Below are 17,477 nucleotides of genomic sequence, written 5' to 3' on the forward strand. Positions count from 1 at the left end.
TATGTATGCATCGCTCTGTCAGTGGCCAGTAAGTACCACCATATTTCACCGAGATCCTGCGCAGCAAAACGAACCACCTACTCACTGGCCAGAGTTATAGTAGGCCACCAACAAGGGACTTGTAACCTTGAAGCAGGTCAGATTTATCCAAGAAGAATTGAATCCAAAAAAATCAGGTGAGTTGTCTCATCTCGTCTGTACTGTACATGTTTATACATATAAAAAAAAAATTCTCAAAACGCAGTAAAGATTGTTGTTTTAAATGCAAATTGAGGAATTTTCTTAAATCCTTTCAGATGATAAACCACATCTTCTGTCTAAAACAAGTCAAATGACGAGAGAGAGAGAGAAGCCAGCAAAACAAAGCTGCAAACGATTTAAAAGAAATGACTTGACACATTAAAATACATCCACACCACATCATTGCAGCTGTGGACCAAACAGAGAAATCTTTTTTTCCTCAATGGAAGTCTGAGTATGATCGCGTGGATCTCACACAATGTTAATAAACGGGTTTAAATAACATTATAAAAATGAAGCATTTTGCCACATTTGTTACACTTTGTTAGGTAATGTGGTCGGAAATGAAGCAACCCCAATATATATATGATTTTTACAGGACATAGAAGAAAATTGCGGAGTTAAATCTTTCACTTGGGTCTTCATTTTCATGCATTTTCTCCACAGCCGTCTGTTCAGTCTGACCGTCTTTACTTCCACAGATAGATTCCTGCATTAATGGTCTGATAGCAGATGCAAAGTGTCTTCAGTTTAGAATCTAATTAAGTTTGATCTAACCGAGCCACGGAGCAGGTGTGAATCCCTCTCCTTCCACACTGTCTGCTTATCTTTGACATGGGAAGCAATCCAGCAACTCACACGTCCGTAGCACCTTTCTGATCATTTACACGTCTTAATAATTTAATGATTCTGGCAATTGGACATTAAATTTCTTATTTTTTAATCAGGTAAACCACAGGAGCTTTCTCTATGTCGGTCAAATACAGATCATTTGACAAATCATCCCCGGTAGCAGGCTTAATGTCTCGTGCATATTCATAGCTTTTTCAGATTTCCAATCAAAGTGGCTGGCAGGTCTCTGGTGAGAGCTGTGCCTCTCACTCCTCTATGAATCATTCATGCTGTTTAACTCACAGTTGTTTGGGTGCATCTGGCTCGGGGAGGTATGGGGTTGGCCAAATGGAGAGGCCACATGGCGGCTCCAGATGTTTTGCTTTTGTATATGCACAGCTCATCAAAAACAACAAGCACTGCCACCCGAGAGTCTCCACCATCTGGGAGACACCAGACTACAGCTCCTTGTGTTCCCTGGTGAGTTATTGGAGGGCTCTTTTGAAAAGATAGGAGTTAGTTTCAGGCCACCCCCTCCCCTTGTTGTTGTACATTCAACAGCTATGATGACAGGAGCTCCTCGTTTACCGTTGCTAAATTTTGGGCAGCAGGCCGTTAATTTGAAGACAGTTATTCAGCTGGAGGGTCTGGATTAAAAACAAAACAAAACAAAAACATCCACCCTGTTGAAGTATTCTTGAGCAAGACAGCAAATCACTGACAGATGAGATGTTGTGTAGCTGCCATTTGGCTGACCTGCTCAAGTAAAATAGGTTGCAGCAAACTGACTTCACTCTTAACGGATCAGTGCAAAAAATGATTAACAGTCATAGTGATGAGAGAAGTGTCTGAGAGCTGAAGTTCACTTTTTCGCACAAAGTTTTTGAATATCTGTCAGGTCATAATATGCTGTGTGCTGTGTGCTGTGTTCTCTGCAGGCTCTTTGTGTCCAGCCCCTTGTGCACATCACACCCATCCCCAGATCCCTGCCACTCTCAGTAAAATCATTATTTAGTCCTTTTGTAAGCAAGCAGTGTCCCAGATCACAAATTAATCTTTCATATGTTTCCAAGATCTAGCCTTCTGTAATCCCATCTGTATGAGACACAACAAAGCACAGCCAGAGAGAGCGCATGAATTATTCATTCATTTCTCATGAAAGGCTTTCGTTATGTCTGTCATGTTTCACTCTCGCAAGGAAAATCCATTGATCCTTGCTTTTTCTCTGACAACAAGAACAAACAAGCGACATCACATGGCTGTGCATTTTCTCACACTCGCGACAAATAGATCTGACAAAAATGCGCTGGCAGCAAAGCAATGTATAATATGCATATGTGCATAATGTGTAGACACATTACAGACGCTCACTCACACATATTGTATGCACACCACATTAAACACATCCCCGTGCTCTTAACTAATAGCTGCAAGTGCAACCTCAGGGAAAATGTTTGAACTAGAACACAGCGAGACACAGTGGATTAAGTCACTTGTGCCTTGCCAGTAATCATTTATCTCCAGTAGTATTATAATATAATGGGCGCGTCTTCTTTTTGACAAGCTGCCTTCATAATTCAGTGCAACAGAATAGAGAAAACAGCATTGTTAACAAGAAAAGGCTTTAAATCACAAGCATGGAGTACATTTCCTGTAAAATATTAATGTGGAAAGTGTGTTTGTGTACAAGGAACAAAGGGCAGAGTGTTGTACATCAATGGGCTGACAGTGCTGCAGGCTCCACAGACCGGGCTCTGCTTACTCCAGCTATGGCACACTGTGTATGTATAGGGGGTTGGTGCATGGGGGAAAGAGAGAGGGTCATTTATAATATATAGGCCTGCTGGAGCGTGAGGTGTTGGGTCTGCTTAGGTTAGTGTGCATAGCTCTGTGTGGCTGGTCCTCACCTCACTCTGAGCACTTCCCTTATTTACTTTAAAGGCTTTCCTCTGGAGCCTTGTTTTGAAACTTGGGTGGGAGCTGGATGGATAAGACAGATCTAATTCACCGATACTCCATTTTTACCATGAGGAGCCTATCGTCTTACAAGATTGGGATCACACACACACACACACACACACACACACACACACACAGAACTCTTCCCCCTGATAGTTACACAGTGTTGTAAGTCCACATTAGCGTCTTGTTACCTGCGATGTAATGAGGTTAGTTGGGTGGTTGTCTGCAGGGTGCTCCAGTAATGCTCTTGGCTCGCAGGTCGGAGGCATCTGACTGCATCCTATTAAGAGCAACACGGTGGCTTTATCTCCACAATGAAAAACCAAACATCAGACACTTTGTACCAACTGTACAATTACAATTAGTCCTATAGTGCACCTGTAGTCTGTTCTATTCCTGTCACGCATGCTTATTTCATAGAACGCTGTAGCTCTGTCAAGTTGCTTGTGCTGATTGTGTGTACTTGACTATGTAGATTACACAGCAGCTTGCAGGATAAGAGTGCTGTTGTTGGCCCTGGCTGCCTCCTCCCTGCCTGTCAGCGCCAAGCGGAGATGAGCTTGTGGCCCGTTCTGTCTGCTGTTAATCCTGCCTGTTCTGCTTTGTCAAAGCTGCTGTTTGAACAATGGAGCTGTCTTCTTGTCTGCTAATTTAGGAACAAACATTTGCCTGCGTAGCAAACAAGCTCTCCCAGGAAGTGCTATTAATAGGATAATTAAGCAGACGGTAATGAGCAGGATTACTGCTAATTATGACAAGATTTGTTTTGGCATTTGCCTGAGAGGCAGCGGAGTGTTAAAGTCTGCACAGGAGTTCATCACTGCACTGAGCGAGCAGGCACCTGAGTAAACAGACTGGGACTCACCGGGGGTATGGGTGTGCTATGTGCACATGTGCATGTGTGTGTTTGTGGGTGGATAGGGGGGGTGCCGGGATAAAGAGAGGGGAGATAATAGCAAAAGCACAACAATGCCAGAGGTACTGCCAGGCAAGGCTATCACTTTGAAACAAGGTCAATCCAACATGCCTCCATTCAGCTTTATGGCTGTGAGTGGCTGCCAGCTGACCCCGTATGCAGTATCCATGTCCTAGAGCTAGTGGAAAAAATGCCCACCATAATTTCCCAGACCAATATAACATCTTCAAATGTCTTGTTTTGTCTGACCAACAGGCCAAAGCCTAAAGTAATTCAATTTACAATGTTATAAAGATGAGAGAAAAGCAGCAGATTCTCCCAGGAGAGGGTGAGATGAGGAGTTGCAATCAGCACCTGGTAGAAGTAGGTCAAGGATATTGGTGCTTTACGGTGATAGCAGGGATAATTATGAAATTTAATTGATAAAAAACAATTAATAGACTTACCAGAGGAAGAAAGACAGTAGTCAACTCATTAGACACACTTAAGGAACATCTGTTTAATTTTCCCTCGTCTGTCGAGACAACATCTGACTATAAATGATGCTACTAATTACACTGGCTGCAATATATTAAAATTTAGGTATGTTTCTCTTGATGTTTTCATCAAACACTTCATTTTTTCAGAATAAAATGCGTCACTTGCAGGTGACAGAAAAAAAAGAAGCAAATGACTTTTTTCAGCTGATTGCATGGTATTGTTGTCAAAGAGCTTCATTAACTATCCATTTCTTCTGTCATTAAAAGCTAAAAGACGTGATGTTTTGTTTGAAATTTCATATTTATAAAATAAGTGATTTTTTTTTACTTTTGTAGCCAACAATAAAGGGCAAAAAGGCACATCTTAACACTAGATGTTTGATTATTTTTCAGCATATTAGTGTCATTAGTTGTTGTAATATTGTCATGCTCTCACATTATGATAAGATATTAAATTAGACTGTTCCTTCCTGGGAACACAGCAGTTGGAAGAATTAAACCGTGGGGTGACTTTAACGGAGATGAAACCTTAATTCACGAGATTCAATCAGAAACTGACAACAAACAAGCCTAGTTGAAGTGAAGGGGAATCTTAATGCGATTGTAGCTAAAGCTCAGACAGTGAGCCGCCTCCATTAAAGCATGCCACACGGCCCAGCAGCTCCAGATAAGACAGCTGAGTCTGGGATTTAGAGCTTTGGCTTATCGTCATCTTCACACCACTGTCTCACCAAGAGCAGGGAACATGGCTCCCACCAAATCCTCTCCGACTGGGAACCAAGTTTGTGTTTGGGCTGTGGGTGCAGTCCAATTCGGGCACAGGTACATTAATAGGTTGTGACTCTCAATTAGGACCTTGATCTCTTAGCCTCCTTAAAACACATATCGGCTTTGGCACGCCAACAAGACTTTTCATTCTGTAGCAGAAGCTAGGATGAGATTATAGAGAGGGAGAGCTGCGTGGAGCACTGTTTCAGAAATAAAATTGCTTTTATTCCACCCAACATGTGTTCAGTGAGATTAAGGCATAATCTTACAACGTTTAATAAGAGCCCGTTTGTGGCCTTCCGGCTGAGGCAGAAAAAGTGGAGCATGCCTGCTCTACTTTAAATCCTGTTTATTGAATTATAAAGAACCTTAACGGATCAGCAATGTGACTCATACATTTAAATATTTGGCATTTTCACGTCAAGGCGCATCATCGAGCAAAGTATGCATGTGTTTAGAAAAACTTTTTCTAACCAGCAATTTAATTTAATTCAAAACATAAATGAACTCCATTAACAAAATAATGACTATATGTGGAATAGTTTGAGGGTATAGGATGATTTATTTTATGTAAATTCATACAAAAAAGGTACAATTTCAATTACCAAAGGATATTGGGTAGAACACGAGTAATGATCCTTTTATTTAAGATTCAGTAGTGAAGGGGAAAAAAGATAAAATGCACGAGATTTGTCACCACAACCTACATCCAAATCCTGCTCTATTCTCAAACATAAGGCCATATTGGAAATCCCCAACCTCAATTTATGTAATCCAAAGCCCTTGCATGAACTTCAGCTTGAGCTCTGGCTTTCAAGAGGTATTTGGAAGTTAAAGTCTCAGATCAGATTTGGACAGATTAGAATTAAGAGTTGGAAGTCTGGGAGGGGTGGATATGAGGATTTGCACTGCTCCACGAGACGGCCTTGTCAGTGATAAGTTATACTGAGCCACGGGTAAGAGGATTGCCCAGACTAATCCGAATCAAAAGACATACCATGTGAATTACATCCCGAAACAGGTTCGCTTACAGAGATTAGAAACCTGCATGTAAATCCTGTCATACTCTACTTGGCGCTGCAAGATGAGCCTGAAAGAACAAATACAAACATGCGCTTTGTACCCTGCTGCAACGGCTGGCAGCAGGTCGGCTACCAAAAATCGTCAGCTTCCTTGATTACAGCTTTCTTTTTCCTATTCTTTAGAAAATTAGATATCCATTGATGAGACTATCTAGGCCAAGCACACTAATTATTCACACCACATCTAAGAAAGTGCTTATGCTGAGGGTTGAGAATAACCCTGACACCCACATAACAGCCTACTCACTCCTCCCATCCTTCCCTCCCTCCCACCATCACTAAAAGCTAAGCTCCACTTCAATGAAGCATTTATTTCTCTTCCTGTTTGACACGGGTGATTCTATCAAGGCATCTGGCAGCAAGTGCTGTAATACAAGGCTTTCTGTTGAGACGTCAAAGAATGCTACTCTCTGCCGTAGTGAAAGAGAAAAAAATAGCTTACATTTTTCTCCCTCTTTTTTTTTTTTTTTTTTTTTCCTCCAGAAGTACTGAACAAACAAGACTTGTATCCCTGGCCCAGAAATGCTTCAAAGAGCACATGTCTGCTGGGACTGGCTGTGAAATGTAGAGCAGTGTTGGCTGCTTAGCTTTGCATTTCAGCCAGAGCAAGCTCATAAGAGCACTGCAGAAATCTGGGCAGATCTGTAAACCAGAGAGAGTGGAGTATGAGCCACAACATCTCTCACTGCAACATCTACACAAGGTGGAAACATGTTACTGTGATGCAAAAAACAAAACAACAACAACAAAAAAAGCAAAACAGCTGCAGTTTCATAACTTATCCACTACTCGCATATTTCACACTGTCTGAACTGCATACTTATTGCTGCGGGTAATAAGACACAGTGATCCCAGAAAGCTCGGAGTAACCATAGGTACTGCTACTGATAAAAACTGATGAATAATATCACATCTTTAAGATGGAATGAATCTGTTGGGCCCTCATGTGTACAAGGGAAATATACTATGGTAATTACCCTACACATCAGGCCTTGTGAAAAATGCAGCAAAGCAAAGCTATTTTGTTGTAGATTGAATGCATGTAAATGCTTTAGGGCACAGTGTAAATGGAGAGCACTGAGACGAAAGCAGTAGGAGCCGGCATAAGAAAAACCATCAAGCGGTGGTGCAAAACTCTCTGCAGCGCTATGAAGCATGCCGAATAGAGGTCTCTCGCTGCAGTATAATGGCTCATAAAGCCGCAAATGGTATTTCCACTTCATTCAGTCTCAGGGCCAGGTTCCAAGCAGCTCCTCAACGATGGAATTGAACCCATTAGCAATCGATTAAAGAACCAGCAGGCAGTCACCACTCCTGCCTGCAGGGAGGACAGGGTATGGCGGGGGTGGGGGACTGTCGGCCAGCCAACCGAGTCTCCTGGGGCTTGAGGTTCAAATCTTTGTTTATGTAGAAATGGTGGCGAGCACTTTAACCTTGGATCCCACCCCTGTAGAGCAGATTAAGACAGTCAGATTGTGGGAGCTGGGAGTGCTTTGAGACGCAGAGCACGTCTTTTGATTGACACATCACGTCACTGATGCACAAGGTACAACGCATCCCTGAGATAAGACAGCACCCGCAGGACACCTGTGACTCCTCAAGAGATGGCCGGTTACCAATTTTAATGAGCATATTCATAAGTACTATTGAATGTTTGAGCCGGGGATGTTTACCCAGACCATGAGATATGAATGATGAACAATTTGACCTTTGGAAACAGATTAGAATTTCAATCAAGTGACCACAAACCAATCCATAAAACTATATAAAAACGGAGAGCAGAGTCCTGTGATCACCACAGGCTTAAAACATCTTAAAACGGCCACTCTCGGTTTTTACAAGTCCCTTTGGCACATACAAGTAATAGGATATAAAATTTAAAGTGTATATATATAAGTTCTTCTCTACACTGCACTGTATATGCTCCGTACATACATCCTGTCAGCTTTTTGTTCTTGGAGCCGACCTTTGCCTGCATGGGCCTCATAACTGACATTTTCAATTACACTGCAAACAACTTATCAATATGCATGGATTTCCCAGCCAATATTAGAGCAAACAGAGTCGTTTGGAGAGCCGAGTCTGTCAGGGGAGAGAAATAGGACAGACATGTCAAGGTCAGGATTTTGTTAATGAGGGACGGCCCGCTGAATAATTGAATGGGCTGAGCAGTATCGACTGTTGAAGCAGAAGCGTTTAAAGCGTTGGCGATCGTTAAGGAAAATCCTCCCAGCACTTTATGTTCCGTGGCAGTAATTTATGCACGGGCATCCAAGCGGGTGCCCTATGGTTCACAGCACTGAATGCACAAAGCAATGAGTGGATTAGCCAAGCACACTCTAGAAACAGCAGCCAAGCGTGCAAGTCATTCCTGTGGATGAAGTAATGACTCTGGCAGTGCAATTATTCAGCTGAGCATTTTAAATACACAGACAAATGGCAGCGAGAGAAACGTGGAGGGTTTGCTCTGCGCACCTAGCAGAAACATGGAAAAAATAGTTAATCGTGAGCAGAATGTCAAGGCTGAATGTGCAAAGCAGAGCAGCTACAGTAGTGACAGATTGTGATCCAGAGTAATGGAAACATAACGTGTGACTTTTATGCTGTGTACTCTGTAAACATGTCCCTAAGAAAAATCAACTAAACTGATGACATCAGCTGCTACCGGATTCCCTGGCAGACACAACTGTGATATTTGGCCACAGAAAACAAATTCTGATAACTGTGGCACAAAAGCAACAGATGCAAACGCATGCAAACATGCAAAGTAATGCTGTTTTAGCCAAATGCCCCCTTTGTTTTGAGCGCAATCTCAGCCATTTTTAATCTGCAACCAAGAACTGCTCAAGCTGTTGTTGTTGCAGTAACATACTCGAGCACTTCTCAGGCCTTTAAGCCTCCACCCCTCTCTCCTCTCTGTAGGTTGGGAGCTTTGGGGGTCTTCTAATCCCTCTATGTAATTACTGCTCCCTGCAATGGGCAGACCATCTCTGTGTAAATCAGATTAGCTGACCTAAATCGCTCTTGTTTCTCTCTACCCCATCAAACAATTCCTTATCTGCACCCAGAGAGCTAAACAACACACAGACACCACTCCTCCAACCTCCCGCCCCCAAAGACATGGCCTGTTTATTTGATCAGCGCAGGAAAGCAAACAGTTTCTCCATGATACACAAACAGGCTGGGCTGGGCCGACCCTGCTGGGTGGCCAGAGAGCAAGGGTAGGGGGCTGAAGACATGCAGATAACCACCTCCATCACGTCCACAACTTCCATGCCAGGGACATTAAAAGCAAAGGAAGCGAGGCAGACACATCACACGGACAGCGTTGTTGCTCAATGTGTGGTAAATAAAGGTCACCCGAACATGATAGAGATGTATTACTCCTCTCTGTGCTGCCTCCTCGCCTCCTTCCCATCCAATTTATTCCTCAGGTCATACATTTACAACTTTGAGAGAGGGGGGCGGAGGGGGCGGAGGAGGGGGATATAGAGAGGAAATGCTGCTCTTCAGTGGGAATAGAGACAGGCTAAAGTAAAGAGGGGGAACAATGAGGTCCTGTGATCCCTGCTGTCTCCGCCGCATCCCTTGCTCCCCCCTCCCTCCCTCCCTCCCCCCTGAGCCCCAATCAGGCTGAACCACTGCTCTCAGTGCGACAGCCAGGCCTTTGTTGCTGTCTGAATGGAGGTTAAATATCCCTCGAAATCAGAGCTCTTTGGCTTTCTGGATGCATAGTCAGAGACCCAGTTGCCTTTCACATGCTAATGCCCGTGTTTTTTATTTCCTTTGTAACCATGGTTAGACAGCGGTATCATGCTAAAGGGCGATGAATAAAGCGGGTGAATTTGTTTTTTTTCTCAGCTTTTTTCCCCTCTTTCCCTCTCCTCTTTTCTCCCATTCCTCCCCCCTTTTCTCTCTCACCCTCTTTTATCACCATCTCTGCCGAGCCAGCCCACATTCCATCCCCCTCCTGCAGGGGTTTAAAAAAGCACAGATGGTCTCTCCTGACCTGCTATTCATCATTGTGTCAAAAGCTTTGTCAGAATAATGCTCCACAACAACAAGCTGAAGGATTTTATTTGTTTCTATTGATGAGGCCCGTTAATTTCACAGACGTCTCATTAGGCTTAAACCACCAATTAATTTCTTTTGTTCTCATTAAATGGCTAATTCTAAACATGAACCGCACTGACAATGAGTGCTGCTCAGAGCCAAAGCCAGACAGCGCTGCTACCGCCACGGAGCTACTGGAGCGTGAAGCAGGCAGGTAGAGGGAGAAAATTGAAGAGCAGGAGATGGGGGGTGGATGGGCAGGAGAATGAGAGAGAGAGGAGAGAGAGAGAGAAAGTGTCGGAAAGAGCGAGGTAGCGAAGGAGAGCCCTGACAAAAGCCTCTGTTAATTTGTAGACGCCCTTAACACTAGGCATGGATGGCAACTCATTAACTGCTTGCAGATTTTTTTTTCCTGTCAGGGGATCAAGTGGCCCTCAGAGGTAAAGGTTGCAATCATCTGTTGGTGGCAGCAGCCAGCACTCAGCTCTGTCTAAAAAATGAAAATAAAAATGATAGCGGAATAAATCAAAATACAAATGGGAACAAAAGAAAAAAATGAAAGGCACAGACTGGGAACCAAGGTAGTAATTTTTCTATTGGAAGTGTGCTCACAAAAGCTATCTTGTGCCTGCACTCCATTATAGCAGTGCAAGCTGTCATTATGGCCAAGGATATATGGAAGCATCATAATATCCAGAGATTGGTAGTTTGTTAGACAGCACTGTACAATTTGCTGCAGCCTTGAAGGATCCTTGAGCCTCTCTTGACAATTTACTGAGGGAATTGCCGGAGCGTTGCCTTTTGTCTGCTGGAGACACAGGGGCAATTATCCAGCCTCCTGTAATGTTTCCCTGACTTTAATCTCCTGGCTGAGAGCGTAAAGCAGAATGGGTAAGGTTTCAGAGTGCCTCTGGGTTCTATTAACACACAACTGCTGTTTCTGTTCAGGCCAGGCAGCCAAGAGAGGACTGCAATCTGACAGACAGGCATCCCCTGGGCTTTTAGGGAGAAAACATGATTATGTCATAATATATTTTCAAAAAGAGATCCATTTGAAAGATTGCCCCTCTGTCTTTTCAATATAACATGGCTCTGCTTTTGTCAGGCACAGTGGGAGCACTGGGAATGACAGATGCTTCAATGAACCAAACAGGGATAGAAATAAAGTGTTTACCAGGAGAGAGAAAAAAAAAAAAATCACAAGAGAGCCAGGGCAAGAAATCTAGTTTCACTAACCATTTCATCAAACAAATCTCATTAGCCTTGCGTTTATATTCCCTTAAATGTATTTTCCTAGAGTAAATATACTGCAGAGTCATGGTCATTAAAGCTCACTTATGATTTAACTCCTCCTGCCACCATAAATAATAATTAGAAGTACATTTAAGCAAAATATTAGAGCTGCAATAATAAGTCCTTGAGTTGATTAAAACTATACATCAATAAAAAGTTAACAGGCAACCTTTTTGATAATCGATTCATCATGTTGTCTTTTCCAAAGGTGCTAAACGTTCTCTTGTCCCAGCTCCACGAATGCTTTTCTTCTAACTGATTAATTTGGGTTTTGTGCTGTTGGTTGAACAAAACAAAACGTTTGAATGAATATCCTTGGGCTGTGGGAAATGAATGGGCATTTGTCATTGTCACTTTTTAATAATGTATCCATTAATACAGGAAATAATTAGCAGGTTAATTGATGATGAAAATAATTATTAGCTAAGGCCCTAAAAAACATGACAGACACACTGGATTTTACATAAAGCTGAAAGTTTTTCTAAAACAGTGTTTGGTTCCTGAGGATCAGTAGGTGTGTCTGTCCACTCCACTAAATGAAAGCAAACGTATCACTCCGTGGCTGTGAATAACACTTGAGCTTCAGAACAGAGTGTGTGTATGTGGACAGGATTGAGCTCTCCAGCACAAAGATCATGCACCCACTTCACTTTTACTTATATGTGTAAGAGCTTTCCAAATAGCTAAGAGACAAGGGTAGGCAATCTTGTGATCAAAGTATATGCCTTTTTAGAGTGTGGGCTGCTCTCTGCGACTCTCCAGTGATGACTATAGGATGCTACAGCAATACTGAAACGAGATGAGAGGGAAGCATCTCAATGTTTTCTAAAAAAGAGTATGCAATGTGTGTATTAGACAGATAAAAAAATACATATACACCACACGAATCAGTCCACTGTGCTGGACATTGTAAATTTGTTGTGGAAAGTATTATCTCAAATCAACATTCAGAGATTTCACTGATTATCGCTTCTCTTTCTTTTCTTTTTTTAAAATTATTGTTCATCTTTTTTGTTTCAATCCTATTTTTTCCTTTAGTTTCTATCACCAGAAACAGTATTTTCACAGTTATGATGCAATTGTGATAATTACAGTTACAGTTATAAAGTTCAAATCAGTTCAAACCAATTATATTTGTTTAGAATATTTTCTATATATATACATATGTATTTTTTTCTGTGAAGATCAATTTGACACAATATTTTTCAATACTAAGGGAATTGTTAATACAGTCGATATAAATATAAATGCGATGCTGCAGTGTTTAATTCCATTTTTCATGAATTTGATAAAATTTGTGTTAGTGAGCTCTTGTCCTTTGCCACTCGATGCAGATGCGGCATATCAAGATGCTGATTATTATTGCACATGTGTGTCTTGGAGTGGTCATAGAAAGAAAAATCAACTCTAAAATGTTCAGTTTTGTCATGCAACAAAATACCACAACTTCCGAGGGACTGTATGAATGACCTGTTGCCATTTGGTAGTACATGCAACCAGCATGCTCACAACTGCAGCTTCCTCCACATCCAGTTTCCTTAAGACAGCTAATGCCATCAGATCTGCGGCATAACAGGAACTTCGGCCTAGATGTAGGAATACGTAAATTGTAAGGTTTAGGGCTGTCTTATGACAAAGTAGTGCAGCGAGAATATATTTACTATAGCATGCACTTAAATAGATATTAACTTTTCTTTTGTCTGTCCACAGCAGTGCTTTGCTCCACTTCTGTGCTGGTGAGTGCACTGTCTTCTATATGTAACACGCTGACTATATATAATTAACTCATATAACCTCACTTCAAAAAGCCCACACTATCCCTTTAAGCCACAGACAATGAACACAGGTGTATTTTATTGATGTAAGTTGAATGCACACCGTGGCAAGATCCTGAGGCCCATTGTTGTGCCATTCATCCACCGCCATCGCCCCATGTTGCAGAACAATAATACGTCTGTACACAACTCCTAGAAGCTGAAAACATCACAATGACCTGTATACTGTAGACATTTTGCCCATTGAGCATGTTTGGGACGCTCTGGATCGGCGTGTACGACAGTGTGTTCCAGTTCCTGTCTATATCCAGCAATTTCACACAGACGTTGAAGAGAAGAACAAGGCCACAATCAACAACCTCCAATTCACAAGATGTGTTACCCTTCCCCCCAAAAAAGCAACTCTGTAGCCCTGTGTGAAATAGCCATAGCTCAGTGCCTAATAATGCCTTTTTTCAACTGAACATGTTAAGAGTCGCCTTTTATTATGACCAGTTCAAGGCACACATGCAATATTCATGCTGTTTAATCAGCATCTTGAAGTGTCCTCGGCAAAGGAAAAGAAAAACAAACGCGCTGCATTTTTCTCGAGTGTGTTTAACACTTAAAGCTGGTCCAACACACAGCAAGTAATGTAACTAACGTTTGCTAGGTTGTGTATGAGCGAGCACATAAGATACTCACAACTCTCCTGCTATTACAGCCAACATCACAACAACAGCACGTCTTGAAAGTAAGGTCAATGTCCTCGGGCAATAATTTAACATTACCTGACACAGAAATCATGGCCTGGAATGTTTGGAATGGTGTTCCCCATTTACAGTCAGCGCTGTGTAGAAACAACAGATTTTTTTCCAGCTTGCACACAGCGGACAGCTAGTGGACTGTGAGGAGATATTCACAGAATTCGACATGACGTGTATTTGATTAGAAATGCATACTCTATCTTTAATGCGGTGAGCCGCTTGCTGTTCAAAGGAGTGATACAATCTACTACAATGAAGCATTAATCTGAACAAACTCAAGAATCTCTTTTGAATTCAAAACAATCGGTCATGAGAGTTCTCCTTCAGTTTCCAATTCTTCCAGTCAAATCAAGCCCGACAGGGCTGGCTTGATTTGATAGTTGATTTGACATGAGTCTGGATATTTTCAGCTCTTCAAAGTTGGTATCTGGAGCTGCTGTCACATGAAATACTGAAGGACTGAGGCCTTCTAAGGTGGCTATTGTTGGGTTTCCTTTAGAGTAGCTGTGGTTGAGTTTGTGTCGGTTGCAATGGATCCCTATAGTGACATATCTTCACCGCGGAAAAAATCAATCAAAACATCCATAGAAAAGTATCAAATAACCCCTCCAAGACCTTGCACATCTCTGCTAGTCATCTGTATTACGGAGAAAGCACTGACGGTTACTTGTTTTTCCATTAATTAATCCACCACATAGTATTCCAGAAATATGTCCTATATTACTCGAACAAAAGCATATTGTTTTTAAGAAAGTTACAGGCAAAACTATCCGATTTTATTCGACAGTTTGAGAGAAAATATGAGGCCCAATAAAGTTTACTACTAACCCTAGCCCTGTGTCTGTACATAATTTATTCCATAGTGCTGAAACAAACTCAAACAATAGGAATACTGACATAAACTGAGATAAATATTAACTATTAAACTATTAATTAATTACCCTTTTTTTAAATTCAGTAGTATGTAATCAAGCTGTTCAATCAGATTTATGGTTAAAAAAAAAAGATATCTTACAAGTAAACACAGGCAGGAGAAAGGGCCAAAGGGAAACACCGCTCCCACTTTAGTTCAATACCACAATTTCCTCTGTAATTAGTCATGTTGCTTATACACCTCCAGCTGTGCCTTAATCAAAGAATGTGTGTGGAAATATAATTAGCATGTTAGCATAATGCATATAATAAAGAAGTACTTGTAGCTGTCTTGATCTGAACATCAAAGAGCACGTTGGTTCCTTCTCAGGGCATTAGTATCATACAAATCTAATTACTCCAAGTATTGAATTACTGGGTTTTAGTGGATACTTGGAGCAAGTACAAAGGAATGTCTCGACAGTAGCCTTGCCTTCCAGTGAAAAATGGCCATTATAAAAATGCCAGACGTGAGAAGATGGTGAAACAACATACTGATAATGTGTGGTCGTCTGCTCCTCATGGCAAATCAGAAGGAATTTAGCTTTTCTAGCTTCACGGCCCTCCAGCTGCAGTGACACAAACCTGCCCGGTGCAGACAGTCCCTTGACCTCAATATCTAAAATAGCATCCAGTCCATTACTGCGCCTGTGTCATCTCACTAAGCTCTAAGACTCCACGAGGTGAAGTGCAACATCAAGTTCTCATGTAGAAAGTCCTGCAAACATCAGTAGTCTGAACACAGCCGCGAAAGCAGCAGAAGCGGCGGCGGCGGCAGAAGCAATCCAGCCTAATCCAAATGAATCCGGGTCTCCCAGGTTTGTTCATCCTGGTTGGAGGGTGATGACTGCTCTGCTCTGCTGGGGTGCTTATCTGCTGTCAGTGGTCGGTGGCTGTACAGGCCTCGTGTTATCAGGGCTCAGCCTGCTCAGGGATTGGAGGGCCTATGGAAAGTAAACATAGAACCTGTCCTTTGCTTATCTATCCCAGGAGAGAGAGAGAGTGTGTGTGTGTGTGTGTATTATATGTGCGTGCATGTGTGTCTGCGTGAGGCAGAGAGAGAGAGAGAGAGAGAGAGAGAGAGAGAGAGAGAGAAGCGTGTTGCCATGGCAAACTCCTCCTTTAAACCCCCCACCCACCCACCAGCGCCACCACCCCTCCACTCTAGAGGAGAACCCTGGTGGTCTTTGTGTAATGCGATTCCACTAGAATGCACTGTGGATTAAAGCTGCACTGCCTTTGGGCCCTAAGCAGGGCAACAGTGAAGACATTATTACCCAGATCAAATGCTGTAATCACTAGGCACTGGGGGCTTTCACATCCATTGCAGATAAAAACCTAGGACTGGCAATACTCAGGTGATTAGGGGATTATTATTCTGCATTTCAGCACGGTGCCAGTCCCTCACTGTTGAAAAAAAAAAAAAAAAAAAAAAACCCTGATTCTCTGTGTGACGGATGGGGGGGGAGGGCGGAAAACAAAATGCCAGCCAAAAGGACCAGCCAGGATTCTGGTGGACTGTGATCAATGCCTGGCAACTACAGCTAAAAAAAAAAAAAAAACATTCACACAGTGGTTTGCATGTGCAAGCCCACATATTGGCAGTACAGACCCCCCCTCTTGATTTTCTGTAGGGTCTTTGAGTCTTGGCTCTAACAATCGAAGCAGAAGTAGAGAATTGGACTATGTTTAGAGCTGTTATAAAACACTTAAGCCATTCTAGTGTCTTAGTCTGCACTGTAGCCCTCTAAATAGAACAGAGCAGCATGGGCGTTTGCATGAGAACCTTACTGAAAGCCCTCCATTGAGAGGTAGATCAGCGGAAGGCGAGACAATGACCCCCTCAGTGTCCAGCAATGGGCACTCAGGAGGTACAACCTTTCATCTGCAGATATTCCACTGTTTGATTAAGTGAGGAAGAAAATTCTACTTGAGCAAGGAGCTTAAGCTACAAATGCACACAGGAAGTACACACTTCAGCGATGTGGGAAAAGGAAGACTATAGCCTTTAACAAATGAGCCCGTGAGAGCAGAACATGGCGGCTGGCTCCATACTGAAAGCATCCGGCCCTGCTTTTATAATCTAACAATAACATCTCTGAAGAGGCAGCAGTATGAAGGGCTCACAGCTTCATGCAGTCCTACAAGAGCCTTGCTCTGGAATGGAAGGACTCGGCCATTCACCCTTATTCTACCCAAAAGTACTCAACTACTAAAAGACCACTCAAGAGAACTCAAGAGCAGTGTTTGCGTCATATTTCTGAAGTGCCACTGCATAGAAACTCTGCCTTATTGTATCACTCGGAGACGGCTGTGGGTTTTCAGAACTGCCACGATGAATGGATACAGTTTTTCAAAAACATGGCAGCTGACAGGGACCACAGTTGGGTCGAGTACACCGTAGCTCAAATATTAATGCAAGCGCAGTAATTTTCCGACTTAAAGCCATAGCCAGAGGTCTCTAGCAGCTTCCCTGTCTTCTTTTCATGTTTGCAGTTCTCCTGAGACACTTGTCAGTTCCTATCTGGATGCATTTACAGCAATTTACTGATGTACGTCCATTTGCTGTCAGGGAAAGCCTGCGAGTAAGTCTGTATGCACTGTAGACACAGACAAGAGCAAGTGAGAGCCCCCGTACA

The sequence above is a fragment of the Larimichthys crocea genome, chromosome XXI (genome assembly GCF_000972845.2).
Source record: "Larimichthys crocea isolate SSNF chromosome XXI, L_crocea_2.0, whole genome shotgun sequence".
NCBI classification, from domain to species: domain Eukaryota; kingdom Metazoa; phylum Chordata; class Actinopteri; family Sciaenidae; genus Larimichthys; species Larimichthys crocea.